Source organism: Phasianus colchicus, chromosome 1 (genome assembly GCF_987193195.1).
Source record: "Phasianus colchicus chromosome 1, bPhaCol1.hap1.1, whole genome shotgun sequence".
Lineage (NCBI taxonomy): Eukaryota > Metazoa > Chordata > Aves > Galliformes > Phasianidae > Phasianus > Phasianus colchicus.
The window spans coordinates 21,336,908-21,363,807 of record NC_143436.1 but is presented as its reverse complement, the minus strand read 5'-3'; the positions used below and the strand labels follow the sequence as shown (position 1 = coordinate 21,363,807).

General features: G+C 40.5%; 1 protein-coding gene across 6 annotated transcripts in view; it reads left to right on the top strand.

Moving 5' to 3' along the window:
* PLXNB2 (plexin B2) overlaps nucleotides 1-26,900 on the top strand; it is a 250,023-nt gene that overhangs the window by 61,445 nt on the left and 161,678 nt on the right. For all 6 annotated transcript variants that reach the window (XM_090136759.1, XM_031614992.2, XM_031614983.2 and 3 more), the window contains one exon: nucleotides 14,750-14,929. The gene's annotated coding sequence lies outside the window, so the exon portion shown is untranslated. The remainder of the gene's footprint in view (nucleotides 1-14,749; nucleotides 14,930-26,900) is intronic.

Here is a 26,900-nt window from a genome sequence, read left to right as displayed (position 1 = left end):
CCCTATTGTCAGGCAACTCAGAACAATGAAAATCTCATCCTGAGAGAAGTGATATTTCATTACTTACTGCGTAGATAAGCTTGTAAAACAAATTTAATTACATGCAACAGACAGGCTGCTGACCTCCACTTAAAATCCCATGTACACAGAGTGACCCATGGGTCTGACCTGAGACTGCAAGAAAAAAAAATGGCCTAAGTTGTCTCTTGTATGCCACCAAAGAGCTGCTGCACTTCGTGCTCTCCCTGGGGGAACAAATGAATTTGCTGCTTGCCCCACGGTCCTGACAGAGAAACCAAAAGAGAAATTCAACCAAGAAAGAAGTTGATGAGTCAAATTGCTTCTGACCACAAGAATACTGATTTCAGGGCATCGGTTGAACAAATAATGCTGTGCTTGATCTGCCAGTTCTTATATTCACATATCCCCCTAAATGTTAATTACTTGTGACTTTGTTTTCATACTGTTGCGTAATAAGAAGCCTTCTGTTGAATTACGGTGATGAAGATGGATAGTTTAACTGCTGAAAGTCTCTCATGACAAGGAATTGGATTTAAGTCTTCAAGCGTCTTTATGAGTTGGTTGTGCTTTTACCTTAGAGCTGTAGGATTGTATTGCATTACAATTTATAATGAAATAAGCACAGCTGCCTATGAGGAACATCCCTATGGGCCAAGCACAGTCCACTCACTCAGAGCTTGCTGTGGAATTGAGCTGTAAATGAGAGGGAGCTTGTTTGCAACTTGCAAAATAGATATGCAGTATCTTTTTAGGGAATTAAGTAAGCAAATGTTTCCTGGAAAGTGCATTGTGTACAGAAGTAGAATGAAAACCTTGCAACGAATGCCAGAGACAGCAAAATCCTCAAGATAGTGGGCTGGGAGCAGGATTACGTTGTTGCAGAGATACACAGATAGCAGCAGATAGTTGCAAACACGCTTCTGTGCTTTTTGCCATTGTTATTCTCTGACGTTCAGACTCCAGCCACTTACAGAAGTCTTAGGCTGCCCAACCCAGGTGGATGCAGCTGGGCAAACTGCAGCTTTTACTCCTCTGAGGAGAGGTTTTGACCCCGTGCTGGAACTGCGGCCCACAGTGGGGTCTGTCAAGAGGACATCTGCTGCTGGGCTGCTTCTTTTTGCCACTCAGTGGGGAGACGTAAACAGCCACCAACTGCAGTTTATGTTACAATGAGGCTCTATCATAAATGCTGGCCAACCTCAGTTTATACTGAATCAATGTACAGAGCTTACTATTACATTTTGGCATGAAATTACCCAGCGATATATGCCTAGCCTGAAAGATGAGAGCTACATGCTGGTGTTTTAGATGTTTGCCTGTCCTTGTAACTAACTGCATTCCAGGAATGCATATACAGTGAAAAAGAGATACAGCTCAGTGAGGTACCATTGGAAGCACTACAATAACAATAGCACACCTGTGCATAAACTAAGGAAAAATATGTGTATTATAAAGAAATACATATAAATACAAGAAACTGCAGCCTTTTCTCATAATCATGTAGTGCATCCGTGTCCTTATATGTATGTGTTCCCCATAAAACGCAGTTTTCTTTTCCCCATGTTAAAATGTTTGATCAGAGCTCCCTGTACTTCGCTACCGAAGACAGAGATATGTGTTATTGAGAAACCAAATTGAACAATAAAATATATATTCCTCCCAGGAAAGTTAGGAAACTTTATAGATCATCTTCTGCAGAGATTGCTCATTTTTACAAGGAGGCAAGAATAATTGTGGTGCTACTTACTGAGGGAAAATAACAAATCTGCTTATCACAGAAGCAGTTAGATGGACTTTCATGGGAAAATAGTGCAGCAGGAATATACTGCTGCCATTTTTGAAAGCCATACATGGCAGACCAGTGCTACATCTAAAAGTTTATGCCTGGTATATCCTTAATTTTTGTATGCCTTTTATTTCTCTCTTTAACAAATTCAAATAAGCTCTGCAGAAAATTCTGCTGTCAAGACTGGGGAAGATCATGCAACACCTTAATTTTCCAAATTACAGAATGCTCTGAAATCCTTGCAGAGGGAGCCCAGCTCTCACTGAAGTAATTAGGAGGGCATGATGCAATTGTTTCTTGTTGAGGCCAAAGCCTTCCAAAGAAACATGAGTACTCGCTCATTGTCAAAGGTTGCTTAAACCCTCAGCCACGGGGCTGTTGTGTTGTATACAAGTGGTTGGATCTCGGTGACAAACAGACCCCAAGTTGCTGTGATCACTGGGCTGCTGCTCAGCTGTCCCTTTCCGAATTTTTAGGAGGACCAAACACTGTAGAAGGAATGTGAAGCTTATTTATTTTATTGCTACAAAGGATATAAATACCATTAACAGTCTTCTACTTAATGAATCAGAAACTATTTATTTTGGCCAGCCTACATGTTGTCATTGTCCTGCTTCCTTCTGGAAAATTTTGGCCTGTACAAGAGTTCAATTGTAGGAGGAGCATCCTCGCTGGCTGCTGAGAAGAGCAATAAAAATCTGCAAAGCTATCTTCACTTGGGTTTTAGAAGGAAGTAGGTTATGAAGTTGGTGATTTGTGCTACATATTTTGTTGTTAGGATTGCAATCATTTTGCATTTTTTAAAGAACATAGTGAACTCAGTGTTCCCAGATGCTGTAAATAGTGCTGCTGTGCTTCTATTTGCCTGTCCTCACTGCACACTGTATTTAGTGGTGCTGGTCTTTTCTCTATGAAAAATATTTTCAAGAAGTGTTGTTGTTTTGGTTTTACTTCAGAAAAAGGGAGGCTAACAGGGAAGTTTTCACAGGCTGTCCACGTAGAAAATGTCAATGAACATCTCATGTCTTTTCTCAGAAGCTTGCAATTATTGTTTTAGGCTTTGCTTTCTTTCTGGAATACATTTATCTTGAAACACCAATTGTTTGCTTTCCTCGCAGCTACTTTCACCCCTTTGACTACTGAGGCATAGGAAGGATGTGTTACAGCGATCCAAATGCAGATGCAATATTCACTTGTTCTGTCAACATTTCTTTTGTCGTCTTTATAGATATGTACACCGAATCTTCCATGGAGTGGGAAGGTATTATTACTCCTACCAAGTAAACAGAAGTTGCGTATTTTTTCTTTCCCTTAAAAAAGCACAAAAGACTTGCTGAACCGTGTCTTCCCCAAAGCGTGCATGGCCAGTTCTTTAAAAACCATTTTGTGACAGCATAGATGCAAGCATTTCTGTGCTACCTCTGCACACAACAGGAGCTGAGCTAAAAACCTGACCTGAATAGATATGTGCCAGAACTGTGCCACCAAACATTGGGGCTAAATAGTGGAAACAGATGAGAGCTTTCATTATCTGTTTTCTTTCTTTGTTCTTCTAATAAATCTTAATTTACTCTAATATCATTACCTCTCGATTACCCAAAAGCTTCTTTAACTGCACCATTACTGGCAAATAGTGGAAATTGTAGAGAGGCATAACTAAATAAATAAATACATGTAATTAAAGCAGTGGAAGGTCTGTGCTCCCTTCTCGTATAGGATATTATGACATGAAATATCTTTGTAGGCACATTTCATCTCTTTTTTACATCGTGCTCAAAGCAGATTCTCCAGCAGCAAGCTTGTATTTGTTATTGATTTTGTTTAATTTCAACTTTGGACCCAAGCTGTTTAAACAGATTACTCCCTGCTTTTATCTGAGTCCACTTCCTCATGCTTTCATCAAAGCAAAAGAGATTATTTGACTTTCTGTCTCTAATGCAGTATTACACGAGAGTCATATGCTGTGACAGCGATGCGTTCTGCAGCGAGGAATGGCCATGCTGTCTGCACGCAAGTTCCCTGTAATCGTTCCTTGGCAAAGGCAAAAGCCTCTCTTTCTTATTTATTTGGAAGATATTTATTTATTCATTACAATAACATTTATTCTCTAGCTGGAGCTAATAGATTTCAGCACAAGATTAGGTGAGGCTATGTTTGAAGGAGCGTAATAATGTGCAGTCATGACATGTTTGTACCCTGGCAGTAATGCTTTGCCTTAAGCAAGAGTTTCTTTGCTGGACACGCAGTGCTCATGAGCTGGTTAATACTTGGCAAGAGGAGGACACCTCTTCAGACTGACTGTAGTGCAGTTCTGAGAATTTAATAGGTTTTCTTCTATGATGCCTTTGCATAATATTTATGAGAAAATTAAGATTGAAGTAGTGCATCAACTAACTTCTCAGTTGAATCTATGGAAAATACTTGGAAGACTGATAGGAACATACAAAAATCCATCTGAGTTCGTGTTTCAGTATTGCAGGAACAGGTGGGTTAGAGGTGTAGAATACAGGTTCCCCTCACTCAGGGTAACAGGCACAATCAATATGGACAGCAGCAGATGCTATGGAGTCACAGCATTGTCAGCGCCTGTAGCGCTGGCAGGTTGCACTTGCATCTGTTTCTCTAGGCTTTCTTGGACTTTGTGCTCCAGGCTGAATATGTGAGGTGGTAAAACACTTTCTGTAGGTTCTGAAAACACTTTTTCCTATGGAGGATATATTCTGCCCTCATTTAAGATGTGGAAAGAGGACTTCAAACAGCAGCAAATGATAGCTCTGAGACACAATCCCAATTCACAGTTGAGCAAGCAGAGAAACCCTTCCAGGACTTTCATGCAGAAGGCATATGACTCCTCGTGAGCCATGCAGATGTATTAACTGCTTGTTGCATTTGGAATTTCCTTTGCATTGTTTCTGTTTTGAACAAACAGTGCTTTACATTGAGGCCTCAGTCATTGCAGGCTCTGTCCTTAACATGGAGAGAGCAGAGTTGCAGGTGATCTCAGCTCTTTGCATAAACCACAGAAGCCCACCACAAAGTCCTCCTTTGAATGTGGGTCAGGGATACCTCCCAGAGAGGGGGACCTGGACATGGCCCAAGTGAAGGAGGAAAGCACCCAGCAACAGCAGTCACAATGCACTCAGGAATGGCAAAGGAATAAAGCATTCTTGTCTGTTTAAATTTTTCATGTTGTTAGCTGCTTAAAAAGAGCTGCTGGAAATGACTGTGGCACTTGAAACTATTGAAGAAGTGGTTTGGATACAACTAAAACTCAAATATTAATTGATTGCATTTCCGTGGGAAAATCAGTGCAAGGCTGAAGCTACTATACTTCTAAAAGATTACATCTCTAGGCCATTGCTAAGCTGTTTAAAGCCTAACCTCTGGACATACTACAGTCTTATTTGCAACCTTAAACTAGCTCTGCAAATAATTCTCTACTGAAAAAGGTCTGTTACAACATTTGTGCAGGTATTAGCACCAATGCACTAGTAATAGTAAATTATGTTTTCATCATTATGTATTCCAAAGGCAAGATACAGATTTTAAAATATTAATCCTAAAATTAGAATGTTAGTCCTAACATGGCTCCTGAATTCACAGAATGGCTGGGTTTGCAGGGACCTCTGGGTCTGTTTTTCCAACCCCTGCTCCAGCAGGAACACCCAGAACAGGGTGCCCAGGCCCACATCCAGGCATTTGAAGATCTCCATGGAGGAGACTCTACAGCCTCTTGGCAACCTGTGCTCCATCACCTGTGCAGCACAGAAGAGCTTCCTGATGTTCAGGTGACACTTCTTGTGTTCCAGTTTGTGCCCACTGCCTCTTGTCATGGCACTGGGCACTGCTGGTTCTGTCTGCTCTGCACCTTCCCTTTAAGTATTCATAGACGTTGATGAGATCTCCCCAATTCTCCTCTTCTCCAGGCTGAACAGGCCCAGCTCATTCAACCTTTCCTCAGAGGAGAGCTGCTGCAGTCTCATCATCATCTTCTGGCCCTATATTGGACTCTTTCCAGGATGTCCATGTATCTTTTGTCTTGGAGAGCCCAGAATTGGACACAGCACTCCAAGAGTGACCTCACTAGTGTTGAATAGAGAGGAAAGATCTCTCTTCAACCTGATGGCAGTGCTTTGTTTAATACAGCAGGGTACTATCAGCTTTTTTTTTGTAGCAAGGGCACACTGCTGACTCATGTTCAACTAGTTGTCCACCAAGCCCCTCCTTTCTGCAGAGTTGCTTTCTAGGTGGTCCCAGGCATGTCCTGATGCTTGGGCTTGTTCCTCTCCAGATGCAGGACTTTGCACTTCTCCTTGTTGAATTTATTGAGGTTTAATTGCTGTTAATTTGGAAAATGAACAAGTTTGGAGTGGTCAAGGTTTTTACTGGCCAAATTAGAATTGATTCCGTTAATCCTAAGTAACCTGTTAACACTCCCTAATGCATCTATTTACTGAGGGTTTTGCATATAAGCTAAGAATGAGGAAAGAATGGACCTGCAAGGCTTTTCATGTGAGTATTGAGGGTTTATATATTTTTGGTGTTTTTTCATGACACTTAGTAGTGGGATTATCATGAATAGTGATTACATAATTATCTGAGTTGACTCATTTTATAATACAGCAGCCTACCTTTTTTTTTTTTTTGTAAAAATATACCCCCAAGTGTAAGCCTTTCTCTATCATGAATGCCTAGAATTTTATTAAAATCTGACCTCATTTAAGTACACCATTAGTATTAAAATAGTGCATCCTAAATCTCAATCATTTAGAAATTATCTGTGCCTGAGAAGATGAAATGAGAAACTCACCAATTAGTATGAAAGTCTGAGTAGAGCAGAAAGTGACTTCAAAGAACTTGATTATATATTTTGGGTTTTTTTTTTTATATATATCTTTTTTTTTTTTTTTTTTCTGAAATACTTCCAATTTGTAGAAAACTTTAACCACTTTTTTAGCACAATATTGGAACATATGAAGTTTCTTTATTATTTGTGTGCAAACCAAAAGTAAAGAGAACATTTAAAATCATTTTAAAACAGAAACAATCTGTTTAGTTTTTAAAGATGAAAGGACTGAAAATGCTAAGTCTTAGTCTGCTGGCACTCTTCTGCTGAGCTACTGCTTTCTTTAACATGCGCTGTAGGCTGGTGTTTTATCCAGCATTTCATCATATTACCCAACCTTTTTTGAAGGGCAAGCCTTTTAATAATGTTTTGTGTCTGTGTCAGATCATCTCTACTCGTCTTTGTGGGATGTTTGGGCCCATCTTGTGATCAGATGGTATCAAACAGCTTGTACAGAGCCCAGTAAAGCTCTAATTCCCAACCTCCATCAGGCTCAAAAGAGACTGAAGCCTCCTCTGCAGAAAGCTCCCACCATCACGTGTGGGACATCCCTGACAGGGGCTGGTTTAGTCCCTTGATTATATCTAGGAGTGGCTGGCATTTTCAGCTTCAGCTCCTCCTGACTTGTGTTGGCAACATCTGGCTACCAAAAATGTTTTAATAAAATAGCATTAGAATGGAGAGTCACATGCTGCATAATGGCTAGCACAGAAAGAAAGCAAGCATTGTATGCTCTTGTGTGCAATGTCCTTGTGCTGTGTTCTGATGCAGTTTTAAGTTTGGGTAGTTTGGGTGATTTTTTTTTTTTTCACATTTCCTAATTTCTGCAGAAATTTAAGCAACACTGGGGCTTGTTTTGGCCATTCTGCAAGGGACACTGAATGAGTATTTCAGACATAAAGCTTTTGATTATACCACCATATAATGATGATGTCAGTAGGATTTCTTATCACTGCTAAATATCCTGCACATCAAAGCAAATGGCATATTTTTGTATCACCACGTGTATAAATATTGGTGCAGTGATGGCAGTTTCCAGAGTAAGTGCCAGTGGAAAAAAAAGTGTATGAAAAACCACTTCAGAGCTGTAGGTCCAAAAATGCATAGTAAGGCAAAAATGTGAATAAACCATTCCAGTGGTGAGGATATAAGTGAGAAGCAGACTGGGAGCATACCTACGGTCTCAAACTCGGCTGTGGGAGAAGGAGGAAGCCTGGATGTATTTCTTTAAAAAGGAGGGGAAAATAACTCTTCCATCTCATGCCCCATCAAATTCCTCACTCCTTTGCTTTTTTAAACCTCCACAAATTTAGGAAATTATTGTTTTATGAAAAATGCAAATGTAATTATGTGTAATGAGCATTCTTAAACAAATGCAGAATTATGTAATTTGCAAAGGCAGAATAAAAGACATTACTGAAATTAGAAATCACTTGTCTATCAACTCCAGTGTGTTTTCCCCGTATCTTCAAAATGGCAGTGAGTGAGGTGAGTGTGAAAAAGCTGCTCCCACTGTTCCCAGCTGTGGATGTGTCAGTGGAGATAAATTTCAGTGCCTTTCTGTTCTGCGTACACCTTACATTCTACTTCGCCAAAAACAAACCCTTCCAAGGTGTTGTCTGTTCCCTCAGCTAGCTTTGGAGATTTCGCAGCGTTTGTACAGTGAGATTGAAGGCCTATGAGACTAAATAAAAACAGCCATGGCTGCTATACAGGGCCACTTTTCTTTGCCTTCCGTTTGGAGGAGCAGAGGTCAGGGGTATACATGCATTTTTGTCGTCATCCAGGCCTCTGGGCTGGAGAGGGGCTGCTGGAAGACAGAATTCTTCCTTGACTCACTCCTTTTTTTGTGTCCTGCTAAAAGCTGCTTTTGCTCACAAATTGCTCTTGCTTATTTGGTTTTGTGTGAATGCCTATGAGATCCTCCTGGTTCCCCCTGAAGGGTAGGGCCCTGCACGCTTTTCTGTGCTGCGCTTCACGTTGTGCAAGTTACCTTAGGGTTATTGTAAAAGCAGTTTTCAGTTAAGTAACTGAATATGAGAAACTTTAAATAAAATGCCTTTGGAAACAGTAAATGACAAAGTTCTCTGAATGTGGTTTATGAGAGCCTTGCATCCCAATCTCCTAAAAGAAGCGCCCACAATCTGGCTTTATAGCTGATACACAACTAGTTGGCAGACAAAAGCCTGGCTAGGATTTCAATTTACAACCTATGATACATAGAGTTCTCTCTTCCTTGTAATGCTTTAAACTGAAATTGAATTTTAAATTAACTTGACACTGTGCTATTTTCAAGCCAGATAAATAACCATGTTCCTTTTCTCTCCTTTCATAATATATTTGATATCTTACTATGGAACGTATTTCCTGAATTGATATTAATATTACACCTTTGCCTATCCTTATTTTCCTTAGAAAAAGTGTGAAACATAACTGCCTTACTGTAAGAAGTATTGTTTGTGCTTTGACAATTACATGGTTTTGTGGCTTAAGAATTTTGCAGTTTTAGTTTTGTAGTTCACTGTAAAAATCTGTTTTATTCCTTTGCTTTTTTATGTAACACTGATCAAACACTGGCCTTCAGAGTTACGTTTCCTCAGCCTACGTGTGTGTGATTTCCATTTGTTTTTAATTCATCAGAGGGCCATGTTCTCCACTTTTGTACCCCATTTGCACCATGACTCAATGTCTCAATTCCCCCAGCTATGGATTTGGGAGTGGAATTACTTCTCTGAAGGTTGGGTGTTTTAAGCTGCTGGACTCACAGAGTACAGGTGTAAGTGATTGTGTAACATGGCAGGTAGTCACAAATGTGGTCAGTGATTAATCTGAAATCTGACAGCATAATCCTCTTTAACTTTTGATAGATCATACAGCCAGAAAGAATATTGCTAAAGAGCTGCCTTGTACAAGGAAAAAAAAAAAAAAAAAAAAAAAAAAAAAACCAAGAGTGGATTTTTTTTTTCTAAGTATTTTAAAAGAAAAGCAAATAGCCACATTTCTGAATGTATATATACATTGTGAAAAGGAAGACTTCTACTGTAGAATTGTTTTGTTTTGTTTTCTCTAATTCTTATGCTTGTACATGAACAAAACATTCTTATAAAACTGTTCATGGATCTTATACTGAAGAACAGACAATGGCATAAGTCACAGTGTTGGCATGCTGGGCAAAATTTATTTTTTCTGTTCCTGGTAAAGAATCAGGCTAACACCATTGGTCAGTGTATGTACCTTGAAAATAAAATATCAGAGTGCATCCTCCCTCCCTCCTGCCTCAGGAACATGTTCATTGAACAGTTGCCTTTTCTTACTGTTTTGCTTCTTGCAGGGCATTAGCATTCTTGGAAGAATTTCACAGGCCCTGAGGCTTTAGTAATGATCAAGACAGGCAGAAGGAAAAATTACCAAACACATCCCTTGGTAGGCTGAGGGGTGGAATTTTAACAAGGGGCTTTCACGACCATTGTTTTTCTTGCTCACTCTTTTGCTATTCCTTTGCTAGCCAATACCAGTAGGACTCGAGAGCCTAACTCAACACTGTTTTTATTAACAAGCATAATGAAAAAATATTAAGAGTATTTTGTTTCTTTGACTATATTGATGAAGGAAAAAAAGAAACTCTGTCTTAACTAGGACAAGAAGTTATGCAGAACTGCCTGACTTAGGCACAAATTCTCTTCGGTGCAGGAATGCCACATGAAATTGGAAACTTCTAAGCCAAACAACAAAGCCCGAGCTCCGCTGCTTTTCAGCGTCTTGTGTTTCTGTCATCTCTCCACTCCCTTTCCTTCCACTGCCACTCCCCTGAGGTATTCAAATGGAAGGATTGCTTCGAAGGTATTTAAACAAAGAAGGCATTCGGCAGCAGATGAGACTTCCTGGAATCAGAAGTGTTTTCACATGCTCAGATCTTTCCCCAGAATATAACTCACCGTGCAGGAGAAGAAGTCCTGCTTTGTACTCTTTGAAATTAGTGGTCATCTTGGTGGAAAGTGGCAGTGCGCATCTCTGGGGTGTGCACATGTGTATGTTTAGGCATATTTGTTTGAGTCTCAGCCTAGATATATGCCAAAAAGATTACACTTCATCTTTCATCCTGGGGAGAAGAGAGCCTAAATGGGTTTATCATGGGGTTTTCATTCACTCTGTCATTTCTCCCTTCTTTATCTTTCATTGCTAGACTTCTAATTTCTCCAGACAGCAGCGCACACCCCTGCAGCTGGCCCTGCATAATGATTCCCTCCTCCCTGACTGACATGAGGGCGGATGCATAAATCTCGTGCCGTCAGGGTGCCTCCTTCGGCAGACACTTTCCCCTCTCCCCCCTTGAAAAATATCTGTCCCCTCTGCAGCACTCTCATTTACCACCTACCAGTTCTTCCCGCTGAGCCAAGATGCTGCCTGTGACCATTATCCAGCCTATGCTAAACATTGGGAAACGGTTCTTTTCTGACAAAAATGCAATCATTTTTTTCTTTTCCTAATGACAATTATTAGTGTAAATTGGAGTGCCTTTAGCGATTGTATTTGACACAAACATTATCCCATAAGGCAACTAGCTCCTGTGAATAGCAAGAGCTGAGTGATGGCTTGTATTAGGAGCTGGAGCACTGGAAGGACTCTCAGAAACAAGAATTTCAACGGAAACAGTGGTCTTTATGGTTTTAAGTTGGAGATCTCCATGTTCTCTGAGGCTCTGCATTAATTCAAAGTGATTCTTTTGAACCACTTTGAACCACTGAGTAAGGGCAGAGCTGTCAAATCTTGAGCTTCCCAGCTGCTGAACTCATCCAACATTTTGGCAGCTTATAAATCAAAGGGGACTTGAGAACTGTTTACAAAGTATTGTTTTGAAATCTCTCTTCCTAAGTCCTCCATACTCACTTCCAAGGGGGGGAAATACAACATCTGACTAAAACTCAAGGATAGTTTAAAGGGTAGGAATCTCTGTTCCTCTCCTCAAGATGAAAGCAGGCACTGGATGAATATGCGATGTCAGACTTTTCTAGCAGCAGAGGGCTTCAGAAAGGTCAGCATTTCTTCCAAGAGTGGCCACACAAGGTATGAGAATGCTCCAGTAGGTGTTCAGTGCTAGCTTGTCTGGTATTTGTAGTCAGTTGCTTTGCGAATTAAATGATATTTTCTCCAATTACAAGTATTTGACTGTTTCTTTGCCGCTATCCTTATGATGATTCATATTGCAGTTATTTTAAAGAGGCAGATAAACTGCAGTTGTTTATATGCAAACAGAATATGGCATTGGATGCCAGAAACCAATCTCACTAATATTTGGCTGGCTAGGTTGCATCGTCGTTTCATGTTTTGGCTATCAGAGACAGCAAGCTTAAGATTAATTGAAATGAGTTTCTTTCTTTCCAAGTGTGCTCAATGCCAGAGATATTTTCTCCTCTGTAAATGCTGGCAATTGATTATAAAATGTCAGAGGTGTTAGCAGTGTCAGTGACCTTCATCTAGCCAGCTAGAATAATAGCTGAGACTTGCTTTAGGGCACGCTGCAGGTGATTGTGGATTATAAGTGTAATGGTGCTTATTCCCCTAAATTTATTTGAAAAATGGCATTGGACACAAAAAAATAATAATGCTATACTCTTCATGATCTTCTGGGTAAGCCTGGAAGGTGTGAGCAGCCTGGTCTGTCCCCTTTGCAAGGGAGTGAGCAAAGCATCTTTCCAGCTGCTGGGGAGACAGCTTGTGAGCTGGTGTCTGTCCCTTGTGCTCTGAGGCACTCCGTGTTCTTGGGAGTCCTACTGATGTGATTTTACCTGCATCCTTGCTACAGACCTACATGTGCGTCACGTACAGCTCTCCTCAGGATTCCTAAACTTGACTTAGCTCCTCAACTGCTCTCATTAATATGATGAGCTTCAAAGCAAACGATAGGGAGGGTATTGAAGAAAAAATCCTCTGTTTCAAACAGTTCTTTTTAGACTGTGAGGCAAAGACTCAGCTTTAAAACAGGTGATGATATTTTTTCTTTGAAATCATGTTATTACAATAAAGCTGCAAATGTGCTGTATTGTGCCTGTGATTTTTGAAAAATGAAGGAAGAAAGGATGTGCATCTCCCTCCTGGTTAGTCCCAGTCTAGTGGTGTGTTGAGGGTGTTTGCCCTTTCTTGCCTCGGTGGTTCCGGCGGCAGTGATGGAGTTGGATGGCCAGTGTGCCGAATGCTGGGACTAGAAGGAGAAGTATCTGAAATTCCTGAAAGGAAACAGAGAGAAGGATAGAGAGGATGAGTATTAAGCTTTGAAGAGTAACACAAATTAGGCTGGACTTGAGGAGAACTTCCTCTGTGGCATTCTTCCTCCTTAATGGTAGAAAAAATTATATTTTAATGTCTTGTCTTTATGGTGTCTTAGGGCTGGAATTCTTGAATTTTATTCCCTGGATAGCCTATCTTTTAATTTCTGTTTTTATTCCTCTCCGATGAGAGCTGGTACACAGAGTAATGAAATTTCTGTATTACATGCCTTGGGTCTAGTATTATTCAAAATATATACATATAATTAAGGATTTGGGGGGAAAAAAATCACGAGCAAGTTGTCTTCTGTGGGTCTCTTTGAAAAGTCAGCTCTTTGCTGCCCAGTAAGCCTGCCAACCAATTCTGTGGCTCAGCCTGTGTAGGTCACCATGAGCCGGGCAGAGGTGCAGGAGCTGTGGGCTGTGTGACCCCAGTTCCTGGGGAACCACAGGCAGGGAGAGGTGTGAGGTGTGCAATCCCATTCCTTCTGTTGTAAATGGTTGTGACATCTGTCACAACCCAGGTGACACTGGGGCTCGAGATGATTTTAAAAACAATGTCCCGAATCACAGATAGAAAATGTATTCTTGTGAATGTGGCAGTTCTTCTACAGTAAATATTAGCCCATTTTCCCCCCAAGCTCTTTCTCAGCACTGCCCAAATGAGGGCCTACGATCTGTTCGCTTAGTTTTCTTACAGTGCTAGTTTTCTCTAAACGTGTTAAAGGCCTTTGAGTTTATGACACCTGAGAAGATACTTCTGCTAATTTGAGATTAAAAATCTCTTCTTAAGAGATTTCATATGTAAAATTCTCATGGAATTGGGCTGCTGGAACAAGTTGTTCAGAAAAAAAAGTCACAGGATAACTTAGATTGGGAAGGGCCTACTGGAGGACATACAGTCCAACACCCTGCTCAGAGCAGGGCCCACGAGGCCAGGTTGCTAGGAACGTGGTATAGTATTTGGCGGCCTGCTCTACTGCCTGAACACTTAAGTACGTGGTGGTGAGTGAGATTTTTGATAGAGAAAAAATGGAATTGTAATGCGTCTCCTTTGTCTTCACCTTTCAGAAGAGAAAAAAGGAGGGAGACAGGGGAAAAAGTTCTTTTCTATGCATTCCCCTTTATTTTTAAATGGAAATAAAATTTTCATCAGGCTAAGTCTTACTTTCCATACTCAATTATTCCCCAGAAAGTTGAAATAAGTATAGATGTAGGCTTTTCAAGAATATGCTCCTGGAATTTAATTTCTGAAGTGAAAAGAAACTGCAAGGTGACATTGCTTTTAAAAATTGAGACTTAATAAAGGGCTTCATTTAGGCATCCATCCTTGAAAATGGATGATGAACTATGTAGGGGTAGGGAGGGAAAAGGGGGAAAAAAGGAACACAAGAGAATGAGAGTAGATGAAAGTACAAGGTAATTTAAGTCTTTGTTTAATGCCTCTGTTTGAAATTAGCACTGGTTTATTTGGTCAGCCAAGCATTGACAGCTCAAAGTCAAATTCTTATCATAAAGTGTTCTTGCCATAGATGATGTCTAAGTAAGTTTATTGTGGATTTATCATTATCTTCAAGAAACATGACCCTTCCAAGGGAGATCTAGAATGCTTTGTAAATAGCTTTCAAGGGCTTTGCATTTTCCCAAGATGTCTTGAGAGGGCACCTCTGCTTGGGAAAGGCCAAGTGAGAACCGTGCTTATTGACAACAGCAGTGTTAATGGCTTTCCCTTTGTATAAGGCTGTATTGAATCTCTAGCAGCCAGTGCAAATGTCCGTCATTGGGTCTTGAAGCTGAAGCAATGCATGCTAAGGTCATTTTCTGTTGTTCCAGTTGAGAAGACTGACGGTGACAGCAGAGGGCTCAGGTCTGGGGCTGGCCTGGTACCTTCGGAGCACAGCTGGACACAATTAACCCCAGACACCACTGTGTCCCTCTTGAAGACTCGGCAGAAGTCAGCTCTTCTCTCCCAAGCAGGGTGTGCACATGCAATTCTAATGTGAATTTTTTCAGGTAAGCTTGCTTTTTCTTTTAATACACTTGGCTTTTTTAAAGGGGACATTATTGTTCTATTTTTCTCAGCAAATTTGTTGTTATTCTTCAAAACTTTCAAGTGTTGCTGAAGCATATAATAAATGTTTATTACTATTAATGGAGATAAAACTTTTAGGAGGCAATTTTGCAAGAGGCATTAAAGATTAGCAAAAAAAAAAAAAAAAAGAAAGAAAGAAAAAAGAAAAGAAAGAAGGAGCAGCTTGGCAGAGGTTCTGTATTCATAAACCTATTTATAGCTGGTATGTTTGCTAGGAGAGCAGGTTTGTACCGCTGCCAGCAAGATGCTCCGGCTGACTGCTGTGCTAGCGCTTGCCCTAATTTTGCACTTAGGTTCTGAGTCTCCCACTGGGACACTGAGCAGATGTGTGATTAAACTGAATCTCGAAGGTGTTCAGGTTTGACTGCATCTCTGTGGACAATCAGAGAGATTCGATCCAGTTCTTTTTCAGGACCTGTTCACATTAATTAGCCTACATTGGCCTGACAGGATTCTCAGAAACTGGCTTGTAAAACCCCTTTGTCCAGCTAAGAGTTTTCTTTAAACTTAAGCATCCAAAGAGACCTGAAGTGAAGAATGACAGAGGGGTTACTCAAACATAGTCCTTGGTCTGTTCTTTAGCTGCTAATCAGTTTAAAACCATTTAGAGTGCTTGTTGGGTACTGGTGACATTCCTGGAAGTGCTGCTGGAGTGCTCCTTCCAGTCTGGAACGAGGTTGGAGGGTAACATGAAGCATTTCTCTGGAATTGTCTCTGCAGCTGAAACGTCAGCCCTCCACTACTGGTAATAATTATCCACGGACTATACTTTTGGGAAGGTAGCACTTAGCCTTTACAGAAAGAGAAACACGTGTCTCCTGTCTGACACTGAAGAGAAACAAAACAATGGGAGAGGAAAATAAAATTTGCAAAGAGCCTTGTTAAGAAAACCAAGTGTATAATATCATTTAGCTGGCAACTGGCTGCATGCCAGTTTGGGAGTAGTTTTTGTTCTTTGGTTTTTGTTTTTTACATGCTTCTTCTTTGTATGAAGTTTTTACTTTCGCTTGGAAACTATTGGGAAAGGGAGGGATCAAAATACAGCTTTACATGCATGTGAGCTGCAAAATGAATAACAATGAAGACAGCTGTTTTAAAACAAAAAAAAATATTCCCTCCTACGCACATTCATTTATCTACCTAAAACCATGATTTTTCAAAATGTAGGGGAAAGCATGAAAATAGCTATTTAAGCTCACTTAGAAGTATACATGAGGGAAGACGAGTATCACTGAGAAACGTCCTGCAGAGGACGGGTGAACCTGCTAAAAGGAAATAATAGCAGAGAAGTTTTTGTATTTTTGCAATGAAATTTTAAATCAATTATGTGGAAAACACAGGGTGTGCTCTGAGAGTAGCCAGGAGCACTTTTCTATGGATGCAAAGGCCTCTGTGCCAGGCTGGGGTGAGCGCTCCCACAACTGAGCCGTGTGTTTGGCCACGCGTCAGCTCCCTGCAGTCAGCCTTACCAAGCTGCCTCCCCGATGGAAAAGGCTTCCAAAACTGCACAAAGGCTTGTCTGATAATACGTGGCGTGTTTGTACGCCTGGCTGGAAGGTTTGATGTTCAAAATGGGCTTGGTCTTAGATTCTGCGATGATTAAACGTTTTGATAACTCACATCATTATAATTTTCAAAGCAGATATTAGACTTTTACTGAAATTACTGCAAGTTCCTTATAACTAGACTGATAAAAGATGGTATTTCCTTTTCAAGAAGCCTTCACTGATCTGGTTGTTTCTTGAGGTCTGTTTCTTTGAAAGGAAGATTAGCATCCCTGTGCTTTTTAATAAAATGAACTGAGTACTGAAAGTCCACGGTCAGCAGTTTGGCTAGAACATTGCGTGTGTGGCTCATTGCTCTACAGAACATGTAGGATATTGAATGTGGATATTAAATTTCTTCATTCCTCCATCACAAAGGAAATAGAAAATGCTCATATAAGGGGCAAAATAGTTTATGGAATTCTTCAGCACCGCCTTTCATGGTATGCAATTATAAACTTTGATGTGTGGGGATATTGAGTGCTTCCTGGCGTTAGCTGTGTGTACCTAAGTGTCGATCGGGTTGGGTGCTTTCTTACAGCCATTTAAGTAACTACATAGTGGTGCTCGAGAAAAGAAACAGAAACAGTGAGTTTTCTCCTAAATTTTCTCTTTTTTCTTTCAAGAAGCTTTCTTCAAACTTCATTAATCTTCAAAGTTTCCCCTTTATAAATGGGTGGCTGGTATATGCATTTTTGCAGACTCATTTCACGTCTCTGGAGTTGTTAAAGAGTGCAGCAGCAGCCCCAGTTCACTTGTGTGGCAATGAACTTCCCATGGAAATGGGGCTTCTAATAAGTGGCATTGTGCTGGAAGGTGCTAATGACTGCCATCAATCAGAGGGCTGGTAAAAGTTGTTCCCCTCCTCCCCCCAGACTAAATGAGACTGCAATTAAATGCCCTTTTGTTGAGTGATAGCTGAGACAATAGAAATCAATGTCCAAAGCACAAACCCGAATGGCAAGTCTTAAGTATAAACTAAGCCATGTGTCCCAAGCGATTGGCACGTTGATTTGCTTACAGCTGAGGGTGTAGATGAAAAGGAATAACTGGGAGCGCAGGCAGAGGGGAAGCTGTAATGCTCCTTGGAGTGCGGCCAGATCGCAGTACTTGTTGGGAAGGCCTCGCGGTGGGGCTGCCACCGCTGCGTGCAGTCCAGCAGCATACGTGGGACCCGGAGCAGACTCTGGCACAAGGTTGACATCAGAAGATGGGATGCCAAGTGTGCTCATGGTGTGTTTTTACGTCGGTTACTGAAGAAGAGGCAATGTCTGATATGGTATGAAGCCCACTGCTACAGACATAACCTTCTCTAAGAGCACTTCATACTGCTGTTACTACAGGGCAGGATTTAGCATACTGTCAAGACGCATCATGGGTTGGAGCCCCTACTGCCCCGGATGCCATTGCTTTGCACCTGAGTGCTTACAGGTGCAAGATCTGCTCTTGGGTAATTCCACTGGTTTTAAACAAACAAACAAAAAAATCAACCACAGTCACCAACAATCTGCTCATAAATTTCTTCTAAATGCAAACAACCTTTTGAGACCCGTTAATATTGCTTGGTAATTTTGTCCAAAGGTTGTGCAGTTCTTTAGGTTGCTGAGTGTATGTTGCTTGTGTTACTGACTCCAGACCTTCTCCAAAGCTCGTTGATGTCACTAAGACATTTCCTTTTGACTCCAGCATGCTACTGCTGTTCTGCTCTTGCTTTATTGCCTTGCTGAAAGGGCCTTAAGTTACTTGTGTGCACAGGGCTGCATTGTCTCCAATCTGTGTGGGGTTTTTGTTTTTGTTGTGGTTTGTTTTTTGTTTTTTGTTTTTTTTTTTAATTTTGTGCAGAACTGTAAATGCATTGAGAACAAGAAGTGATTGCATTTACTAATGGCGAGGCCACTGCTGCCTTGCAGTTTATATACTGTTGGCAGGGACTGGCTGTATGGTGCTTCACAGCAGCTCAGCTAAAATAAGAAAGTCTTTAAGTTCATCTCTGAAGAGATGTTACAGTAAGAAGTTATTTCACGTTTGTGCTTGAAAGGTATTGTACACAGATGACCAGGGTCATCTGAAGGAAAATTTGAGTTTGTTTTAAAGAAAATAAATCTGTTTAGAGATTTTGCTATCAAACTGGTTCTGTGGAGTCCATGTTTATCACAGTTCTTTTAAAGGCTTGAACAAACTAGAAGTCCATAGAAGTCAGCTGACATTAGAAATGGACTCATACACCTACTTGTTGGTGGTTCTTGTCCTTATTGCTCAGTGGTAAGATTCCATCTTTGTTTTGTGTACCAGTCATGGAGCTCTCCCATGCTGAGTCCCCTTCCTCGCTCCTCCTGGCTCTGCTCACTTTTGAAACTTGTATTCCTCAGTGCTCACATCTCATCTTTATAGCACTGACATTGCTTTGAATGACACACTTCATGGTCTCACTGTTTTTGTGTAAGTTCAAGTGTTTATCTCTGACATTAACTCTGGCTCTAGCCTTGACTTGCACCTCACCTTTGCATCAGATTCTCTACTAAAATAGGACAAAATCAGATGATTCAGCAATACACTCCCATGTTACCAGTGCAACACTTTAATCCTTTTAATAACGGCTTTGATTCATTGATCTCTTTTTTACTGTTACTATTATGGATTAAAAAAAAAAAAAAAAGTAAAAAACCACTCTTATCAATAGAAATATAATAGCACATTTGACAATATGGCCAATCTATCTTGGGATGAACCTAGGCATAGAAAGTGCAAATCTATTTGTAGTGGTTAATGGTTTATATTTACTTATTCAGTGTGTAATTTTGAATAATCATAGATTAGCTTTTTTTAAGCATCTGCTTCTATGCGGCAAACCTTCAGCAGTCCAATGAAGCAGAGCCATTGACTGCGATTTGATGTGTCCATTACCTCCTGCAATTGCTGTGGACTACAATGGGGTAGCATGCAGACTTCAGAGCTGTCGTGACAGGTATTAAGAATGTGTCAAATCCCAGTGATGACTGATAACATATCTGTCATTTGTGATGGGATTATTAGGAAGAGGAATGCCACTAGGAGAAAGATACTCTGGGAAGAAAAAAAGGGGGGGGGGGAGGGGAAAGACAGAAGAGAGGATTTACTGTTCTTCAGAGCTGCCTCATTTAATTAAGCTTTGTCTAGTCCATAAACAAATCTATTAACTTCCTGACTACTTTGGCAGTTCACGCACTTTAACGCTGCAGCAGTAATTTGAGACAATTCAGGTTTCTTTTTGGTGGATAGTTGCACTGTAAATATTATATAATGAAGATTGTTGACCACTACATGGAAACAGCTAGTGTAATATTACTATCTATTTTATTTTCTAATTGAGAATTTAATAGAATGCTGTGGAAGACAGAATTCTTTTGGCGCAAACAGCATCTTCTGCATGGAAGATCTTTCTAGAGCTGAGGGAAGAATATAGTCTGCCAGCACCAATTTGCATTCTTTGGTTAGCAGAAAGCACGTGAACCATTGTTGTGGGGTTATTTTGTTTGTTTGTTTTGTTTTGTTTTTAAATTCTGAGTGTGTATCTTGTGTGAGCATGGAGAGAAGGCTGCTTTTTGTGTCACTCGTAAGATTAGGTTCTGCTCAGTAGGACTAGGGTGCATAGTGCACAATCAAATTCCTTTCAGGTATTTTAGGCTGAGCCATAAACACATCAAAAGCAGATAAATATTAAGAGAGAAGCAGCATCTTTTTTTCTGCTGTCACCTGACAGTTAGGCAATGCCAGGACAGAGGAGGTGACCTACATGCTTCTTGCTATTGGTATCTTTGGTGTAGGAGTATCTTCATGAACAGCAGAACCAGTGAAACTATCCCATCAGATCCTCTACATGCAGAGTTCAGTGTGTATTAGATGGCAGGTATGGGGAGACTTGAGCCACACGTCTCAAACTCAAGCAGCTATGCTTAGCTGTCATATGCTCCTATAAATCCCCATTCAGTAGGCTAGACTTTGAACAAGGACTCATAAAGACATCTAGATAGTCTTTTCAACCAATCTTTTAGTTGGCTTACTGCTTACTGCAGGGAAGAGCACACACATGGGAGTTGCAGCACACCCTAGCTCCAGAGCAAGTTATAGTCATACCCTGCTTATCTCATTGGCCCAGGCTGTGCCTCCAGGAAAGGCCTTTTTTTTTTTTTTCTCCACTTTTATAGATGTATGCTTACCCCACCCACAGAGCCTGGCTGAGCAGGGACTATGGAGTGCTGCAAGGACTACAAGTTTTGCTTTTTAATACATGATGTATTGCGGCGTAATTCATTTTCCAAGGTTGTTCTGAAGAGGGCCTCATGGCAACCATCCCAAAACAAGGTATTTGGGTACCTCAACACAAAGCTGGTTGAGCTTAAGAGTTGTTAAGGGAGCCAGCTTTTGTTTTTTTGATTTCCTCCAGAAGCTAAACTCAGCATTTCTTCAGAGGAATCTGAACTGAGCACCCAGAAATCATTAATTATATTTTAAAATCTGGACTTCAACTTTTTTTATACATAGATAACCATACAGCATGTTAGTGTTGTGTCTTATCATCTGGCAGTGTCTTATTTCATACCAATTAAATGTGGTTTTGTAAAGAGGAATGGCTCTGGAGGACAGCACTCAACCAAAGAGCCTTTCCCCATTGATCATAGGTTTGGTTTTGGCCCAGAGCGGACATGGCACTGACGTTGGTGTATATTGATCATGGGTAGCTCACAGTCTCTTTGGTGTGCCCACCCTGGGAGGAGAAACCATTGCAAACAGGGACTGTTGGCAGCAGTCACAGCCTATTTTTCTCCAGTGCTCTCACATCTTTCATCAGCTCCCATATGTAATAGATTTATGTGGTGAATGAGTTTTCTGTCCTGGGAGAGCACTACGGTACAGTAAGCATGAGCTTGGAGTGCTTCTCTGAGGGAAGCTGTTTCTTCTCTGTGCTCTTTCTCTCTTCCTCCAGTTCTCCAGACTTTTCCAATTTAAAAAAGGAAACAGCAGTTCTTATCTGGGAGGTATTGCAGAAGTGGACTTGAGACTCAGCTATTTCTTTTTTTATTATTACTTTGCTGTACATGAGGTGTCCTGAGATAACACAGAAAATCAGGAGTCTGCAGGAGTCATCTTTGAAGATCATTGAACTTTTAATAAAATTCCTTCTAGGGTCCAAGATCAACACCGCATGCACAGTCTCTCCCCTGTTGTTTGTGTGCTCACACTTAGCTGCGATCCAGTTCTTGATTTATGTTTTTTATTCAGTGATAAGATTAGAATCATCCTTTGAGAACCGAACCAAACCACCACTACCACTCAAAAACATGGATATCTTAAAAAAAATGCACAAAAACAATGCAAAAAAAATTTAAATCTAACTCTGGAGGTCTTCATACTTGAATGAAAACTGATTTATGTGCTTGTTTAGACCAGTAAAATATTTTGAACAATCTAAGAAATAAGCAGTGGTGGTGATTGTTGTTTGTGGAAGGGGAGGTGGAAACAAAATGTTGCAAAACTACTTCTTGCTGATAACAAATAAAGCCCAATGGGAGATTTTTGCTTTCAAAATATGTAACTGTTGACATGAGGATGTTTGTTAGAATATTTTTAGTGCTGATAACAAAAATCAGCTTCGTTGGAATTTTGGTAATCTTGAATGAAAACACATGTTAAGCTCTTTGTTGAGCTCCATGTCTGTGCACTGGATGGTAATGTTACAGTATGTAAGAAGGATTTTTTCTCAGCTGAGAGTTTTCCCTGTTGTTTACACCTCTAATCTTTTTGTATTGTATTTGGAGGAGAGGGAATGAGAGATCTGGTCATAAAGAAAGCAGTATAATCCAGAGGTGTCTGATAAGATTTTAAGTTGGTGTTTGTAAGTTGCATGGCTGCATCTAAGCCTGTGCTAAAGCTGAAAAATTTGTACTTGTTTAATTGTGGTGTAAAACGTCGTTATTATCATATGAAAAGCACCGTGATGCCTTGACTTGCTTGATAAAATAAGAATCTGTTCGTGGTAATGACCATTAACTCACTGACAGGATGATAAAGAGATTACAGGGTTCAGCTTCCCACTTACAAAGAATTGATTGGTGCACGTGCTATTCTGCTGGTCCAATGTGGGTATGTTGCAGGACAGTCATGGAAAACATTTTTAATATTTCTAATGTGCTACCTGACAGCATGATCTCTACAGTATACAATTTTCTGTTCCTCTGACCTCTTACACACCAATTGTATTGGCAAAACACTAATTAAACTGGAACAATGTATTTATTGTGACTGAAAGTTGCTTTTATCACGGTTTCTATTGTTCAGGTTCCAGAACAGGAATAAAAGAGCCTACTTAAGGATGCTCTCCGAGCTCCGGTTAAAGATGGTTTTGTTTAGGACTGCCAAAAAGTACCTGCAAGCTGTAAAAGGAGAACTTTCCTTCAATGCAATTTCAACCTCTTGAGAATTGCTGCAAAATGGTTTGTGTTAAAATTAAACTACACTAACTGTGGAAGTGAATTAGACTCCAGCATGGACCTTCAGTTTGTTTTGCTCTTCTTTACATGGACTTTGTGTCATTTGGTAGCACTTCAGAAAGGTGGTAAATCTTTAAGTAATGCAAAGAAAGGTGGGACCTCATGGAAATCTTGCTTGTATGCTAACCTGTGGTGGCCTCTTGGAAGGGAATTATTGACTTTCCAGGATGCAGTTATTGGCAATGAATACCTGAGTGCCCTGAAGAGAGAACAGTGTCTCTGGAATTGGCAGTGATGTAGTGATGGCAGTGACCATCATCTAAAGATCTTCATGTAGATGGAATATCTGGGCAACTATGGATAAAATCTCGAGTTCCGGATCCACCAAAGTCACATTCCTCATGAAAGACAGCATTCGTGTTATTTGTAGTGGTGTGTGAGATGCTTTTGTTCCCTCTATCTCACCAGCATCGCCTTACATGCAGTTATATGAAGTAGAAATGTTGCTGTAAGGTACAGGGCAGAGAATTAGAACAGAAGAGAATCTGAGAACAGCACCTCCACCCTGTTAGTCCATAGAGTCCATGCCAGCATTTACAAGGGGTGATCACATCGGTCTGAGGAGTTGGGTGATGCCTTGGAAAATTGAGGGACCCTGTTCAAATCCCACTAATACTAGAGCAGAGCAGATGACCTTTAACAGACGATTAGAGTAAATTCTCACATTACTATGTGCCGGGGAGACTTTGCTGCTGCTCTGCTCTAGGTTCCCACTTGACCATGTTCAACTGAACTTGGATAGCTTGGAGATGGGTGTTCATCTGCACTGCCATTGTATGTCCTGAGAGCAGTTCAGGTGTGGTCTCAGAATGACATCTCTTACTTCAGTCCTTCAGACTTTTAAGAACACAAACTCTGCTGACTACCTTAGGCTTAATGTGCCAGGGTTCTTTGTCCTCATCTTTTTCTGCCAGACTATGTATGAATAAATAGAATTCACTTTATAATTGTGTGTGTTTAAAGAGCCTATCCTACCAGATGTTTCTGTTCCCTGGTCTGTTCTCTGTGAGCTTAGTTCTTTCAGGTGACAGGCATGCGTGAATTTGACATTAGGATATGCCAACATTCACTGGCCGGGAGAAAATTCGTTCAATTTTCTCTATGCAGAATATAAATTGCAGAGATAGAAGCCTGTAAATTACTTAAAAGGCACTGTATGATTTAAAACTACTATGCTACCCTACAGTTATCTGCAAGGTCTACACTAGAGTCAGCCAGCTGTATACTTACTTATATTACCGTGCCTCATATCTGGCACTCAGAAATGATGTTTATTCTTTTCTTCCTGATGGGAAAACCATTCACAGTCAATAAACTGTCAAGCTACTCTTTTGTCATCATCGCTACCTATTTATATTCTTTCACATTGAGTCTCCTCGATCTTGCTAGCCTAATGGATTAGATTCTTTTACAAGAGTTTTCCAGTTTTTGATCACAAATTTACTTATCTTTTTTTTTTTCTTTTTTCATTTTTCCTCTTTTCATGAATGAAATGCTTGGTGAAAATATAAATGCAGAAGAAACTGAAAAATTCAGATTCTCTTCACAGTCAATGGAAAAAAAAGGGGGGGGGCACTTGTGAACTGTTTCTTAGCACACAGTTTTAGCTCTCCTCCTAGGAGAAGATTAATTGCATTCTACAAGTGCCTGTTTTTCTCAGCTGATAAACAGAGGTTAGATGGCTCACTGAGATAGCTATTTCCACACTGTTGCTATGTAATTTTAGGAAAGATGCTCTTCAGCATTTTCAGTTTCAGCAATGAGTAGCACAGCTAAGCAAGGACCCGCATCTCTTCCACTGTGTTTCTATTTAAAAACAAACAGAAGGAGACCAAAAGCAATTTTGCACATGTTCCAGGTTCACATTGCAAAGTTCATCTGTGGGGTCCTCTCTTTCCCCTTCCTATTTTTTTTTTTTTCACTTAGATGCAAACTTGGCTACGGAAAGACTGCCTTAAAATTTGACTGTTCAGACGAAGTTGGATCTGGTGAAGTACTGCAAAACCAAATAGGCTGTCCTGTTCCTTTCCCTAGAAATACTGCATGCAAGTGCTGAGAAAGCTTTACCAAATATATATAGTAAACAAATTATTTTTTTCTCTAACATTAGCATTTTCCCAGCTGTGTTTGGAGAACTCCGTACAAATCGACTCAGAATAAAGCAGAGAATGGTATGCCTTGTTTAAGGTGAAAATGATCATAACTTCTGCCTTCTCTGAATTTGTATTAAAGGCTGAGGGTTATCAACAGCAAAGTTGTCTGACACACGTAATGAAGATGGTCCGAAAGGTGCTCCCAAGTTCTGCACAGAAAGCAAGACTGGTGAATATATACGGCAGCAGCAATTTATATATTTGTAATGCATACAAAGGAGTTTTCCTCCATATCAGTGCAGTTGTCTGCCTATGTTTAGTCTCAAGGAGCACTGTATTTCCTTAAATGAGGGAACATGATATTCTATATTATGCAGTAAGTAATGTTGTGCTCCTGAGGCTAAAGCTATAAACAGCTTTGGTGCTGGAGGCCATCAGCGTTGGGAAGCAGAGCTGGCAGAGGAGGGTGCCTAAGCCCTCCTCAATCCCTTCAGTGCCAGCCCTGCTGCCACCTGGAGTTATTTGAGCTGACCTCTCATCAACCACAGTGCTTAAGAAGAATTGTGGTAGAAGGAGATCATTTATTTGACAGACAAAGAAGTAACCTTGTGGAAAAATGGCTGGGGGGCTTTTGAGTGCTCCTCACCTCTGGCTGCATTGGCTGAGGGCACCAGACATCGTGGGAAGTGGCGATATGGCACAGCTCCAGCTATGGTTTGAAGGAAGAGCGTTCCAAAGTGACAGTGATGTCTGAGTTTCAGTCCTTAAAGACTGGTACTTTCAGTTCAATTCCTTCCATTACAGTATAGGATTTTCTTCTGGTCACTAAATGTCCTGTCTTTGCTGGCCTTGATGACAGAGAGTCTATTTAGCATTGTATTTTCTTTTCAATTTTTTTTTTAATTAGTTTGCATATTTTTACAAGACAAGTTGATTTACTTGGTCTGTGTTATTTGTGAATTAATTTTATTCATTTTCTTTCTTAACTAAATAATCGTTGCCTTTTCAATTTTGTTTCATTATGGAAGTTTTCCAGAGCTACATTGCATGTGTTTGATTATAATTAATTACACATCAACTAGTGATATATGTATATGAAGCTAATATATTTTATTCATTTAGCACTGAAATGCACTTTTCCAAAGCTATAGGTCTATAATATTTCATTTAAGGGCTCTGACTCATGATTGCAGGCAGATTTATTTCGTAGAATCATAGAATGGCTTAAGTTGAAAGGATCCTTAAAGCCCACCCAGTTCCAACCCCTGCCACGGGCAGACTGCCACTCACCAGCTCAGGCTGCCCAGGGCCCCATCCAGCCTGCTCTGGAACACCTCCAGGGAAGGAGCACCCACATCTTCTGTGGGCAGCTGTGGCCTCACCACACTCTTGAGTAAAGAATTTCCTCCAAACATCTAACCTAAATCTCCTCTCTTTCAGTGTAAAGCCATTAGCACTCTCTCCCTCAACCTGCTTGCCACTTGATTTGATACAGCAGACACAGTAGCAGAACAAATCCCAAATCTTGCCCCTAATTCACTGGCCTAAACATACAGAGTTAGTTCTCCCAAATCTTGCCCCTAATTCACTGGCCTAAACATGCAGAGTTATTTTTTAGACTTAAATAGAGCAAAAGGAGATGGAAGGGATGCCATTCAGAGGGACCTCGAGAGGTTAGAAAGGTGGGCCCAGGTGAACCTGATGAGGTTCAACACAGCAAAGTGCAGA